The sequence below is a fragment of the Lepeophtheirus salmonis genome, chromosome 13 (assembly GCF_016086655.4).
Source record: "Lepeophtheirus salmonis chromosome 13, UVic_Lsal_1.4, whole genome shotgun sequence".
In the NCBI taxonomy this organism is placed as follows: Eukaryota; Metazoa; Arthropoda; class Copepoda; order Siphonostomatoida; family Caligidae; genus Lepeophtheirus; species Lepeophtheirus salmonis.
In genome coordinates, this window is record NC_052143.2 from 14,335,448 (window position 1) to 14,348,926 (window position 13,479).

The window sequence follows — 13,479 nt, forward strand, 5'->3', positions numbered from 1 at the left end:
GACCTTGAATGAACCAATAGATATCATGTAGTTGAGAGGAAAAATTATTGCAGTTGCGTCAAGATATATAGTCTTAGATTTGAAAATCACAAAGATTGTCCAATTGTCCTTTAAACTTAAATACATCGACGTTGGATATATCGGTGGATATTTTAAGGTATTTTTTAGAGAACGCTTTAAAGTAAATTGTCATTTTTAAATTGCATTATCAGGGTGTTTAATATGCTCAAAAATAGGTCAATCCTAGATATCCCTTTTATTTTGTGGGGGTATTTAATGTTTTTCTTTGTTGGAGGTATTTTTTATTAATTTTATAGAGATATAAACTTATAGAACGTTTTATTTTTAATTAATGAGTTATTCTTTTTACTGACTATTTTTTTAACGATTCTTAGAGTATTTTGTAACTAAAGAGGTTTTTGCTTTTGGGCACTAATTTTTAACTACAATGTTTATTCATATTTTTCATTTAAATGTGATGCCCCAATTTCTTATGATATATTTTTTTAAATTATATATTGTAAAATAAGGAGTGTAAATATATAGATTTGAATGAAACACTTTTTTTTAAACACCTTAACAATTTCATACTCTCGCAAATTGAGGTACAGTACCTAAGTATGTATTTACAATTTTTAGGGCCCTTATTTCAATCTATAAAAACCAATAACCAATAAATTGATACAATTGGATCAATTTGACATCTAAATCCTCTCTAGTACCTACAAATTATACCTATTATTGTTTATAACTAACTTAATAATTTATAGTATAAAATACATTTTTTCATGACATCATATTGTTCTAAAAAATGACCTTGACCTTAAGTGATCCATTTTTGTCACTACCTCTCTTTTTACAAATACATTATTAATAGAGTTGTTGGAAAACTTTGAAAGGAATTGTAGGTACTCTCAAGTCTTAACTGACTTCAAAAGTTTGTTATTATTCAATAACTCTTGTTCTTTATTTCAAAAATGTTGTTCTATTCAAAGATGCATTTGGTACACTATATAATTTTGCCCACACGTTATAATTTCTCTTTCAATCTCAAAATAATATGTAGTAATCAGGCTGAAGAAGTAGATGTGGGCTATGCGTGGTTTCACTCTAGAGACCAGATTCTAAAGTTTTCTTGGAAATACTGCCAGTGGCTATGATGCATTGAAGTAGTGAGGAACCTGCGTTTGCTGTCGAAATATATATTGCCAAAAAATGGTTTGACATAATATTTTATTAATTTTCAAGTTTTTATATGTGAGATTTATGAAAATCTGTTCATTGTTTCAATTTCTTAAATACAAAATACAAGATTTTTTCATTTCATTTTCATAATTTGAAACTTTCAAAATTCCACGGATAATAATGATACAGAGCTTATATTTAGTGATGAAAATCCAGTGTAGAATGAACATGTTTTAAAAAAAACAACCAAAAATCAACATGGTAACCCTTACAATTTGAAGAATGTTTTGGAGGAGAGAAAGAATGATGGTCATGCCATTTCATTAGATCAGCTACAGTTAACTGTGATAAGGGAAGAAGGAGAAAAGGATATACACAGGGACATTTACTAGAATTGTTCCGATGTCAATACCCAATTCCTTCTTTTATGATCACACACGAATGTTCGAACAGATTTTGAATATAACAGAATCTATTTAGGAAATGATGTTCACTACTAAGGAATTAAATAATAATGACAACTGCTGAGGAAAAGAAAATTTATTCTTAGACTACCAATTCCAAAAAAAGGGGAAACTAAAAAATATACTAGATTTGCATAACTGTTTATATTGGTTCCCTCAAAACTGGTAACATGCAAGAATTTTTAGTGAGTTTGATTTGTCCAAATTAGGGAATTGAAACCGGATTTATTCCCGAAAAATCAACATTTTTAAGAACATTGCAGAATTTCCAATGAACTAATCAACTAATTATCCACAACTATATATTAAATTCTGTATGAAATAACTATTCCTCTAAAGATTCTTTGTGAAAAGTTATTAAAAGAAAAACAAATAAAAAATTTAAAAAATCATCAGTTATGATTTTCTAAACTGCGTAAAAAAACAAAAACTTAAAACTTGTAATGTCACAATGAAACAAACAAAACCTTTTTGTTATAAAACTTTTTTATTGTATTTTGCAAAAAGTAAGTTATGTTGTTAGACTGAATGTGTATTGTATTATTTCATTCAGTCAATATATGTCCTTTTTTTTTTTTGAGCCGAACTTTGGATAATCAAGCATGTGTAAATTACTTTCATGAGAGGACTCCTTCTTCTTTCTTTTATAGAATATTCCATGAGTAATGGTATTAATGCCAATTTTATCACCAATGATAAGAATTACGTTTTTGATTTTACGTGAGATCGACTCTATGACAATAATAATATGGTTTTTTCATTCGATTCAAGTGGATCTTCCGTATTTTAGATCCATTGAAATACAGTCAAATCTGGATATAATAAAAATACACTTATCAAGGATGTCTGCAGTATTATATATACATTTGGGGGGGGGGTACATCCCCTTCAGCCCCATACCCTCCCACCATCTGGAAAGCCCTGCTTATAGTCAACTGTCTTTCATATATGTACGTGTTTTTACTAAATCAAATACTTTGCATAGAAGAAGCATGAAGTAAAAAATCCGTAGAATGTCAACTTTTTCTTCTCTGTTTTGGTATCAACCTCTTAGGAATGTATGAGAATGAAGAATTCCCATGAGTATATTTCCTTATTTATTATTCCTACAAATTGTAATCTGGAACCAACATTTTTTTTTTCTGTATACTTCTTTTTTAATTCAATCAATACAGATAAATATCATGGGTGCCACTCAAAAAAACATTTTCGCTCAAAGATAAGCTAAAAACCCTTTCTGATCTGACAAAAACAAAATCTGATCAAACACTGATTGCCTTGTAATGATGAGCTTCAAAATTATTTATCTACATAAGTATCCAAAAATGGTGGTTTTCCGGATTTAAGATAAATTTGGACACAGTCAACTTTTCATCTGAAAAATAGAATTTCCTTTATCCGGATTTATCTTTATGTTATGTATGTTTACGATTATGTGAGTAACAAAGTTAAGAATATGTAACAAGTTTCTTTTTTGTGGCCTACAATGCTTTGATAAAGCTTTGGGGTATCCCATTCTTTGTATATAAATGTTGAAGAGATAAACAAATCAATTTGAGCCAGGGAAGAAACTTTTGTTTTCATGACTCGTTCCCATTCTAATTTATGAGTCTGTATATTATATAATTTGTTTTTATGGAATAGATATGTTGAGAATACAAGGAAAAGTTAGAGATTTTTATTCAATTAGGGGATTCTAAAAAGCACGTTTCCTCTGGAAAAAGAATGAAAAAGATTCTGTATAATTGAATCTGATAATAAAATATAATAGAGTTATACAATCTATGAACATCCAAGAAATGACTCATGACTGTACTGGCCTTGATTTACATATAAAAATGACTGCATCATGTTTAATGAAAGTAACTGTTTCCTGTCAATTCACCTGAAAAAACGGAGTATTTTCTTAAATACTGTCCATTTACTTCAGATGAAAACTTTTTTTTTTTTTGTAAAAACATAAATTGAGTTTGTTAAAATTTGAAGAAAATTAAATTTATATTTATTTCAACAAAAATAATATTAAAATGTTCAAAATAACGTCAATTGAAGTAGATTGATATTTAGATCATGACCCTTTTTATAGTTCTTTAGGATATTGCAACCCAACTATTGGACTGATAAATATGAAAATTTATAATTACGTTCACATCACATTAAAGGGTGCAAAAAAGTTTAAATTTTTAATGACCATGGTCTGAGTAACCTTTTCACAGAAATTTACCTTTGTAATTCAATTTTAACACACAAAATCAGCAATAAATTCTAATTTCTCAATTCTAATTTCTTGATGATATATCAAGAAAATGAACAATTAGTTATTTTATTTATATTTACATATTTTAACATAAGATTTATTCAGTTACAATTATTAAATTGTATATGTAAATTTATTTTCAAACCAGTATATATTTATTGTTAATAATATTATACATAGAAATAATTTTTTATTGTAAGTTTTAGACAAATGTTTATTACTTTTGGTAATTATTTTCTTATTGGTATTAGGATAGATCCTTCGATGGTCTTCCACGACTTGTAGAAGTTGTGAATCGTTATTTGTTGGTAACCCGCTATATCCTGTGATGATAGGCACTCGTCTTTTAGCAAGATCATTACATAATTGGAGCGAATCAACTTTTTCCTATGCCTCTATTTAGTCTTCCCTATTCTTCCAAAGTCCTGGGTTAACTTCTGAAAACTATTAGGCAGCTCCAAAATTTCCTGAATTATTTGTTGACTTTTATTTTTAATCATTGCTAAAGTTTTTCGTTCTCCTGCACTTAACTTCGAGAGAGCTAATCAATTATCTTTTTGTAGCTAAACTTACTCTATCATCGAAGAAAGTGAGTCGAACAAGTTCTTCCGACAGATTCCATAAATATTTAGAAAATTTGCGAGAGGCGGATTTATAAATATGTCTATTAATTGAAGAATATTCGATTAACAACTTCATTAGATCGTTCAAAGGAGAATTGGAGGATTGAGATGCATTGACTCAAGTTTTGATTCATACTCTTACTGTGTTGAAAGCACAAGCATCACGTAATCCTCGTTCTTCTCTTCCAGTCAATTTGAATTATAATCTCAATATCCAAATCGTGACACTATATATCACTTTTGAAAGCCAACATACACGATGCATTTTTAAGCATTTTGTTCCTTATGTTCAAAAGTATGTCATTTTATAAGTGTTGAATTGAATCATTTTTTATTAAAAAAATACAATAGAATCATAGTTTATTAATCAAAACAACATTGAAATAACAGAATACGTGTTTACATGTCATATTATAGTGATATCTATGCTGTTTCTGTTATATGACCTTTTTTTAAAGTCCCTAGTGTTAGACTGTCCTTTAACAGTCATTATTTCAACTAATATTATAGTAAAGTACCTAAGTTTGAATTATTAGTTAAGTCAAACTTTAAGGAGGTATCTATTAGACAAAATAATTAGTCCGAGAGTATTATTACTATTTCTATATTTATGTACTTTCTTTTGACCTTATCCCATCTGATGGTTTTTTACAGTGGATGTTTATGATATTTATTTGAGGCTACCGTGACAGGCCTGTTGTCTTTCCATTTAACAAATGAAATATTTTCCATCAAAAAACTTCCTCCATATAGCCTCATTCCTTTTTCATCATGTTGACTTTTGACATCAATAGAGCTTTCTGTTACTTATCTTCTATTAGAGCGCCTGTAGCACCAAGCCCTATTTTTGTCAATTCTTTGAGAATGGAAATACTTGTAAATAGGTTATCAAAGACTAGATGTTGCCGAAGCCTGTAATTCTAACTGTTTGACCATTTTCATCACAACATTAGGACCACTGTCCGAGGTTCCTATCAACAATATTTGTAGGGATACTTGAAAATGGTTCAGCGTGTAATAGAGATCCGTCAGACCAGCAAGCAGCCCATACTTTAAATCCAAAACGTATTGCCTTCCCACAAATGAACTGCTTATATCCATGCTTTCCATAATAAGGTATCATAATTTCATCGATACTGCAATGTTCGGTTACTTTTTTTTGCTTACATACCTCGTTTAAATGTTGAAATAGAGGATGGACCTTATAAAATTGATCTTGACTTAGTTTCTTATTGTCTTCAAAATGCAAGACGCGCATAGTTTGCTCAAAACTGTTGCGCCTCATTGATTGAGCTATCAGATATTCACACAATCGTCTGATGTTTCCCAGTACATGCGTCTATATGGAAGTTTTTTATATCCTGAGGGGAGTAATATAATAAGAATTTTTTTTATATTTTCTTTTGTAATACATTCAGCTGAGAGACCCTTTTGAGCAGCATATATTTTACTCTGATAACAAATACTTTATATCCAGTCATCAATCCAAAATAATGAAAGGCATTGAACAGGACCTGTAATCACTGTATGTTCAAGGTGTCTTTCTTTATAATCAGGAATTTTGGGAGTAGATTTGTTTTTGAATTCCCTATTCTACGTTGGTATTTTGCCCCCTGACTAATGGCACATCACTTTTTCTTTGTTTCACTGTTGAGGTTGTTATTTTCAAAGTTTTCTTCCTTCTCATTTGTTAACAAAACTCGTAGAGGTAGGTGGTAAGGATTACATGTAACTTCATTATCCGACTCATCCGAGTCACAGTTTGTGAAAGCATATGGTTGTTCTTTTGGAGGTACAATTCTTATCATGTTGTGGGTTTCTGTGTGCACATCTTCTTCATTATCATTTCCGGATAAAATGTGTAAAATTTCTTCCTTAGGACACCTTTAGAGAAACAATAGAGAATATGTGCTATACTTAATAATTTTACCGATTTCGCGAGGGGAACTTATCAAAATAACTAAAGCTTAAGCTATGAAATTGAAATTTCATTTCGTGTATTTATAGACAAGTGGCAGGATGTTCTGCCACAAAAGTTTGATTTATCATCAGTCAAAAAATAAAAAAAATAAAAATTAAGCAATTTATTGATGTAGTCTCATTTTTATGGTATTCAAGAAAAGAAAAAACTATGTTATAAGATTTTTTTTTGTCTAAACAATGCTAATATATATTTATACCTATATTTACGACTCATATTAAATAAAAAATTAAAACTGCACTAGCTTGTGTGTTGAAATGAGGGGCAGAAAATCCTACCACTCGCCTTTAATGGGTTAAGGAGGTATCTATTAGACAAAATAATTAGTCTGAGAGCATGCCACAGAAGATTTCACCCCATAAGGTACAGAAGGTTTGAACCCCTGAAATTACTGATGTTACCTAAAACATTGATTTTTTTTTGTCGGCCAGACCCCCCTAAAAATAGCCTCTGGACGGATTTTTTTAACCATAAGCTACATGGAAAAAACTTGCACTAAGCTATAGTACTATGTCAGGACATCATAAAAAACCAAGACTTGCAAAAAAAGTCGGTCAGAAAATTATCGAAAAACTGTTAAATTTACATTTTTTTCAGCCCATAAATGTACATGGACACAACTTGTATCGATGTATAGTACTATGTCAAGCCATCATAAAAACCAAGACAAACAAAAAAATTCCCTCGGAAAAGGTTGGTCAGACCCCCATAATTTAAGATTATTTTGTCTTATTTTATATTTATTATCCTTATAAAAAAATTGGAGAAGATTGATTGAAGATTCAATAAATCTTTTTTATATAAGAAACTACGTCAAAATCAACGTCATCCCTACAATAAATTATAAATTTCACAAATTATTATTATAATTTAATTATCAATACAATAATATGGAACATAATTATATTTTGTAAATGTCTCAGTATTAAAAAGAGCCAACGAAACCGTGATTTTAAGCTTTTTTTAGGGATACCTCCCTCTAGTCAGAACACATTGTAATATAGTGGAAATGAATGTTTGGAAATAATATGACCGTATCCATATACACATCTTTAAAAAAATTTAGGGATAAGGAATTGTGAATTTCCACATCAACAGCAGAAGGCTTTCTTGTAAATATTTTTCTGGAAAGGTGGTGAAAGATAAAGATTATGGCTCTTTTGGATCAATTCCATGTTTTTTTCTGATTGCATTATAACTGAAAAAGTTAGGATGCTGGTGTCGAGGGTTTTGGATATATTGGAATTAAAAGAAAAAACATGGAGGTTCCTTTTAGGCCCACATTAGATGTGAAGAAAAGCGACCATCGGGGGGAACCTGCTCTGCAATTAAAAAAACTCGCTGAAATTGATGGGTGAGTCCGAGTCCCGAGTTAGACTTGAACTTCAAGACTGAGTCTCAAGTCGGATTTGAAATTCCAGATCAAGTCCAGAGTCTCAAGGGGATTTCAAATCTGACTACCGAATCTGGCAAGTCACATCTACAGGTACAGATAAAGTCCCCTCCGTCTAAAATGCAACATTATTTGAAATTGTTATATTAGAAAAAAAAAAAAAATCAAATTTAGCAAATTTGATTCATAAATACAATCAGGAGACATCTTATTTACTTTTCAAGTAATATATCCATCTTTTGCCTTAATGATCAGATCCAGCCTGCTGTGGAACTTTGTACTTTTTATAAACAACGGCTCTAGGTTGACTCAAGCAGTAAAGATGGCGCATAAAAAGAAGAATATAAAGTTTTGAACTTTACTTTTTTGAGAGAGTTCATAAAATATGGATTGAAGAAGTGGAAACGCCTCTAATATTTCAAGTTCATTTGTTTAAACGAGAAAGGGCCCACGGTCAGATTGACAGTAAGCCAATTCTTTGTAACTATAAAACTATTCTTCATTCAATAGTAGGTTATTGTTCACAGTTCAACAGTAGCAAAATTCGAACGTACTTAACAAACGTTCAGTACACTTATGTATAAGTTGGAAGAATAGTGGAAAAAGGGATTTAAAAATTTGGGGTGAATTTTGATACTGTGTGTTTTATATTGCTGCTCTGAATATTTCATAATGAGCTATTTTTTTACAAATTAAAATAGAAATGAGTTATGCTCATCGAATATTTATTTATAAACATATATAAATTCCCATTAGTAAATTCTTAAAGTAGATATTTAATTACAGTGAGAAATGCTGAAAGCTTAAAAGAAAAATAACAAAAAAATAAAACTTATTCCATATTTTCTTAGTTATAACTTTATCTTTATGAGCTCAGACACTTTATTTTATTTTGGTCTACATATATGACTTATATATTTTTTGTGTATATACATAATATATTTATAGAAGCATGATAATAATTTAAAGGATTAGGTTTCATCTGAAATATGAGAAGCAATTCATGGTTTTATATAAATATATCTATAATTTTTGAGACGAGAATTTATGTATACATGCTACATAGGTATATATCCAATTTTTAAAGCAACGTTTATTTGCTATTAAATTGCACAAAAAATGATTTGTTTTTTTTTAATTTCCTACAAAATTTTTGATTTAAGCTATTCCTTCCCATAAAAATGAGGACTTAAAATCACAAACTAGTAATGCCTAAGACTCCAAGGACTAGAAAAAACAAAATCATTCAAAGAGCATAAAATCCCATAACATTAAAATTTATGTCTGACGCATGTCATAGCAATATTTATTGCATCTTTCAACTAGTGCTGATTCTCGGTATTTATCTTGTTGATAGTTTCCTGTAATTCTAAAAAATTTGTGTTATCGATTCCAGGTAAATTTATTCCTATTTTATTCCTCTAATTTACTGAATGTAACATTAAGAGCGTGTTTAGCAAGGCATTAATGAAACTTAGGAAAGATTTTATTGCCTAACCAAATTATTTTAAATATATAGTGCAAACAAAAATTCATAAAAAAAATAAAACAATTCCTTCTTCAAACCGAGAATAACTGAGATGGATGGCAAAAAAAAATAGCTTCAGTGCTTCTTGACGCGGGAGTTCTTTCCTGATGATCCCGTTTGGCATCACAAAAACTTTTAGTATGAAGAAATGTTTAGAATCAAAATCTTTCATACATATAGATAATTAACTCGTTAAATGCCTAGATTAATACGTGACCATACTGTATCAGCTGAGTTATCGAAGTTAAATTATTTAGAATTTTAAAAATATCCTGCCTACATCAGTATTAAATGAATAGGTATATAATTTTGAAAAGACAAATAAATTCGGAGAGAAGGGGTTAATGACGAAATCTCCCACATTGTACCCTGCTCCAAGGATCTCATTACACAGATGAAAAAGCTGAAGGAAGACAAGATGAACCTTGAGAGTCATATGACGAACAAACTCAAAAGGGGTTTGAAGAAAACTTGGGAATTTATATGACTGGTCATTCTGGCCTCCTTCCTCTCTAGATTGCTGTCCTCTTGACTATGGGATCTGGGCACCATCGGGAAGAAGTAATTTGTCCCCTCCCATGTGAATGCTCTAAAAGTTGCCAAGGAGAAGGAGTAGACTGACATGTACAAGTAGACGTGCAAGGTTTTCAGGTCTAGGAACTAGTTCATGAATTAGGTATGAAGGGGTTACTTTGATAATTAATTATTTATATAAAGTCTCATTTTCTGACTATTTTTACTTTTTGAGAATCTTGATAAGTTCAGCATGGGATTTGCAAAGAGACACAGTATTTTTACATGTAAAGCCCATCTCCCAGACCAATAGTGTGTAGAAAAACAATTTAAAAGTTGATTCTTTTTTTCATCATCAATCATTCTGTTCAAGTTCAGTTTAATACATAATGTCTGACTTTTTGGATGTGAGTTAATCAATTAGTAGCAATGTTTGGGTGTATTTTACACAAAATAAAAAAACTCAACCAGGTAAATACAACTATTGTGGCAAAATTTTGAACTATTCCGACTAACTCAAATAATTGATCAAACAGGGGAATTGAATGAAGCTAAAGCCGTTGTGCATTTTAAAAGTTTTTTTGACAGTTATATCTACATCCCTCGAGTTGGAGCGTAGTTTTATATGTCTTTGAATCTAATTAACTAACAATTAGCTTTATAATTGATAAGAAGACGACCCTTTTCGTAATTTACTCTTGTTACAAACAAATTTTATAAATATATAATTGGCCAAGAATTTTTTAAATGTAATCTGAATGATCCATTCCCGTAAATCCTAAAAAGATAAATAATTTTGGAACCTTTTCTTCCAAAAGAGAATGAAAAAAAGTCTTGTTAGTTAGTCAAAGCCGATAATCAACCCAAGTGTTGATGCATCCTTTATTTAAAAGTAAGAATGTTCTTATTTTAGAAAAAGGAAAAATATAATTAATATGAAATAATAACACTTCATGATACCATTGCCACTAATGAGTAATACATTTGATAACAATATAAGTTTCCCATATATCTCACGTCAAATTCTTGTCCTTTGACGATTAATTATTAATTTCTTGGACCTTAATTTATGGAATTTGAATTTTCTTATCACCTTTATACTTTAAACTGTTTCATAAAAAGGAGAATCTATTTGCCAAACAGCACCTTACTTCTGTTGTTCAACCGAGCATAGTGTCTGTGAAGACTGAAGAGGTACTCCAAGACGTTTCTACGCCGTGAAAGAATTAATAAGATTATACAATGCATTCATCCTTACTTTCTTTGTCCTCCAATGGAACACTCGGTATATCCTAATTAATTAAGTACCTCAGATTCGATCTCTACATAGATCGTACGTGCCCATCATCATGATGTATTCAATAAACGATTTGGCTCTAGTCCAAATGCATTCCTTAGCCAAACAGTTTGTTATAACTTTTTCATGAAATGTTCAAACATTTATCAACATTTATAATATATATGTCAATTCTATTTTTTTTTTAACTTAAATATCTTTATAGATATTTTTAGATAGATATATGAATGTAAATATAATGGAAGATTTGAAAGTAAGTATATTCACAAATAAAATGATGGGTATTCATTGAAATTTATCATAGCAAGAGGAAGGGGAGGGGGGCTTATTTATGAATAAGAAGAAGTTTGAATTTTTCTTATTCTTTAACGAAAGGATTAGATTTTCTTCTTTTCCCTTTTTCATGAGAGCAAACTTTGCTTCCTCACTTTGCCTTTATATCATCTTTGATTGAGGTAAATAATAAATATATATAAATTTTTGGTTCCTCTATCAAAGTATTATTTATTACCAGTACGTTCAAACATTTTTGATAATATTATTAGAATTAAGGTTCTAGGTACATATATTCTGTATGGCATTTGACGTAAAAGGACGTATCCAGGGCTAATTTAAATTACATAGAAATGAGATGCAAGAACTATCAAAGTTATAAATATGAAGAATTACCTATGTGTTGTGGGTGGACACAAAAACATCAAACATAGAAATGTTTATCTAATTTTTTTATTTACAGTTTGCCACAACACAACTTGAATTTTTTATCATGTATGAGTGTCAAGATGTAGAAGTAGTAGTGGGATGGGTGTGGTGTCATCTAGAGGCAAGATTATAAAGTTTTCGTGGAAATAGAGTCAGTCGCTTTTATGCATTGGAGTAGTGAGGAATATGGGTTTGCTGTCGAAAATATATTTCCAAAAATTCTTTAGTATAATATTTCATAAAATAAAACTAATTGAAAATCAGGGGCGCCCACAGCATTATATACAGATACATATATTTGGGGAGGGGGGGGAGCATTAAATTAAATTTATAGGAAAAAAAATTAAAAAATCCAGAGTTATTTACACAAAAAATTCAAAAATTAAATTTCTAATATAACATTTTTTGAAACAAAAAAAAAATCGAATATAAAATTTTTTGGGAGAAAAATTAAAAGTTTCAAAAAAACATAGTTATTAACCGAAAATTAACTTTATATATAAACCTGTGAACTTAGGGCAAAAAGTTTTTTTTTAACTATAAAATATTAAAGAATTGGAATCGGGATTTTTTTTAAATGTTCCATCACTAGATTATAGCCTTTATTTAATATATACAACGTAATTTGGCCTACATAAATTCCTGAACTCCTTCATTGTGACGCTGAGTTTCTGCTGGTTGTAATTGTAATTTGAGTTGTTGTGAAAGATTCGTCCGAATTATTTGTTGTGGATGAAAAAATGTCAAAGAATACAATTATAATTCTTGTTCAATTTTAATAATAGTAATTATAGCCTACTTTGTTGTTAAACGCCCACATCTATACTAAAATATATAAATTAAAATCTTTTTATTAAATATTAAAACTATTTTAAATTTGTAAAAACATTCAAATAATAAAGTAAATATTGAATCTTTTAGCATCTGACTGCGAATTTCAACTGAGATCAAAATTGCAACTCTATTTTTTGTAAGCTGTTTATGTTTAAAATACTTATGTTCCGTATAAATTTTCAAAATGTTGACTGTTTGAAATCTAATTAGTTACAGGTGGACTATGAACAAACATATATTATTATCGAAGAATAATCCAATTGTAGAAAAAAATGCTTGACTATCAACAGATTTTGATTATTTTGTTCTTATTTTTTTTTAGAGGAACGTTAAAGAGATCAATAAAGATAATGTCATGATCCATTGTTTAAAATTATATTCAATTATATCAATACATTATCTTAACAAAAAAATAAAATCATAATGAATTATAATAAAATAGATTATCTTAGGAATCAAAATCTATACAACATATATTACATCCTTTCAAAACTATTTTAAGCGATAATAATTGAACTATTTTATAATCTAATAGGATTGGCACTAAAACGTGGAAGATTCAGTTAATTTTAAGTTTCTCATTAATAGAGGAAGGTTTAGTGATTACGTTTTGACATTCGGTTCAGAAAGTGGAAGGTCGATTTAAAAAGAGGATCCAGAGTTTCGGCCCTGCTTCAACAAAAAATTATTAACATCTTGATC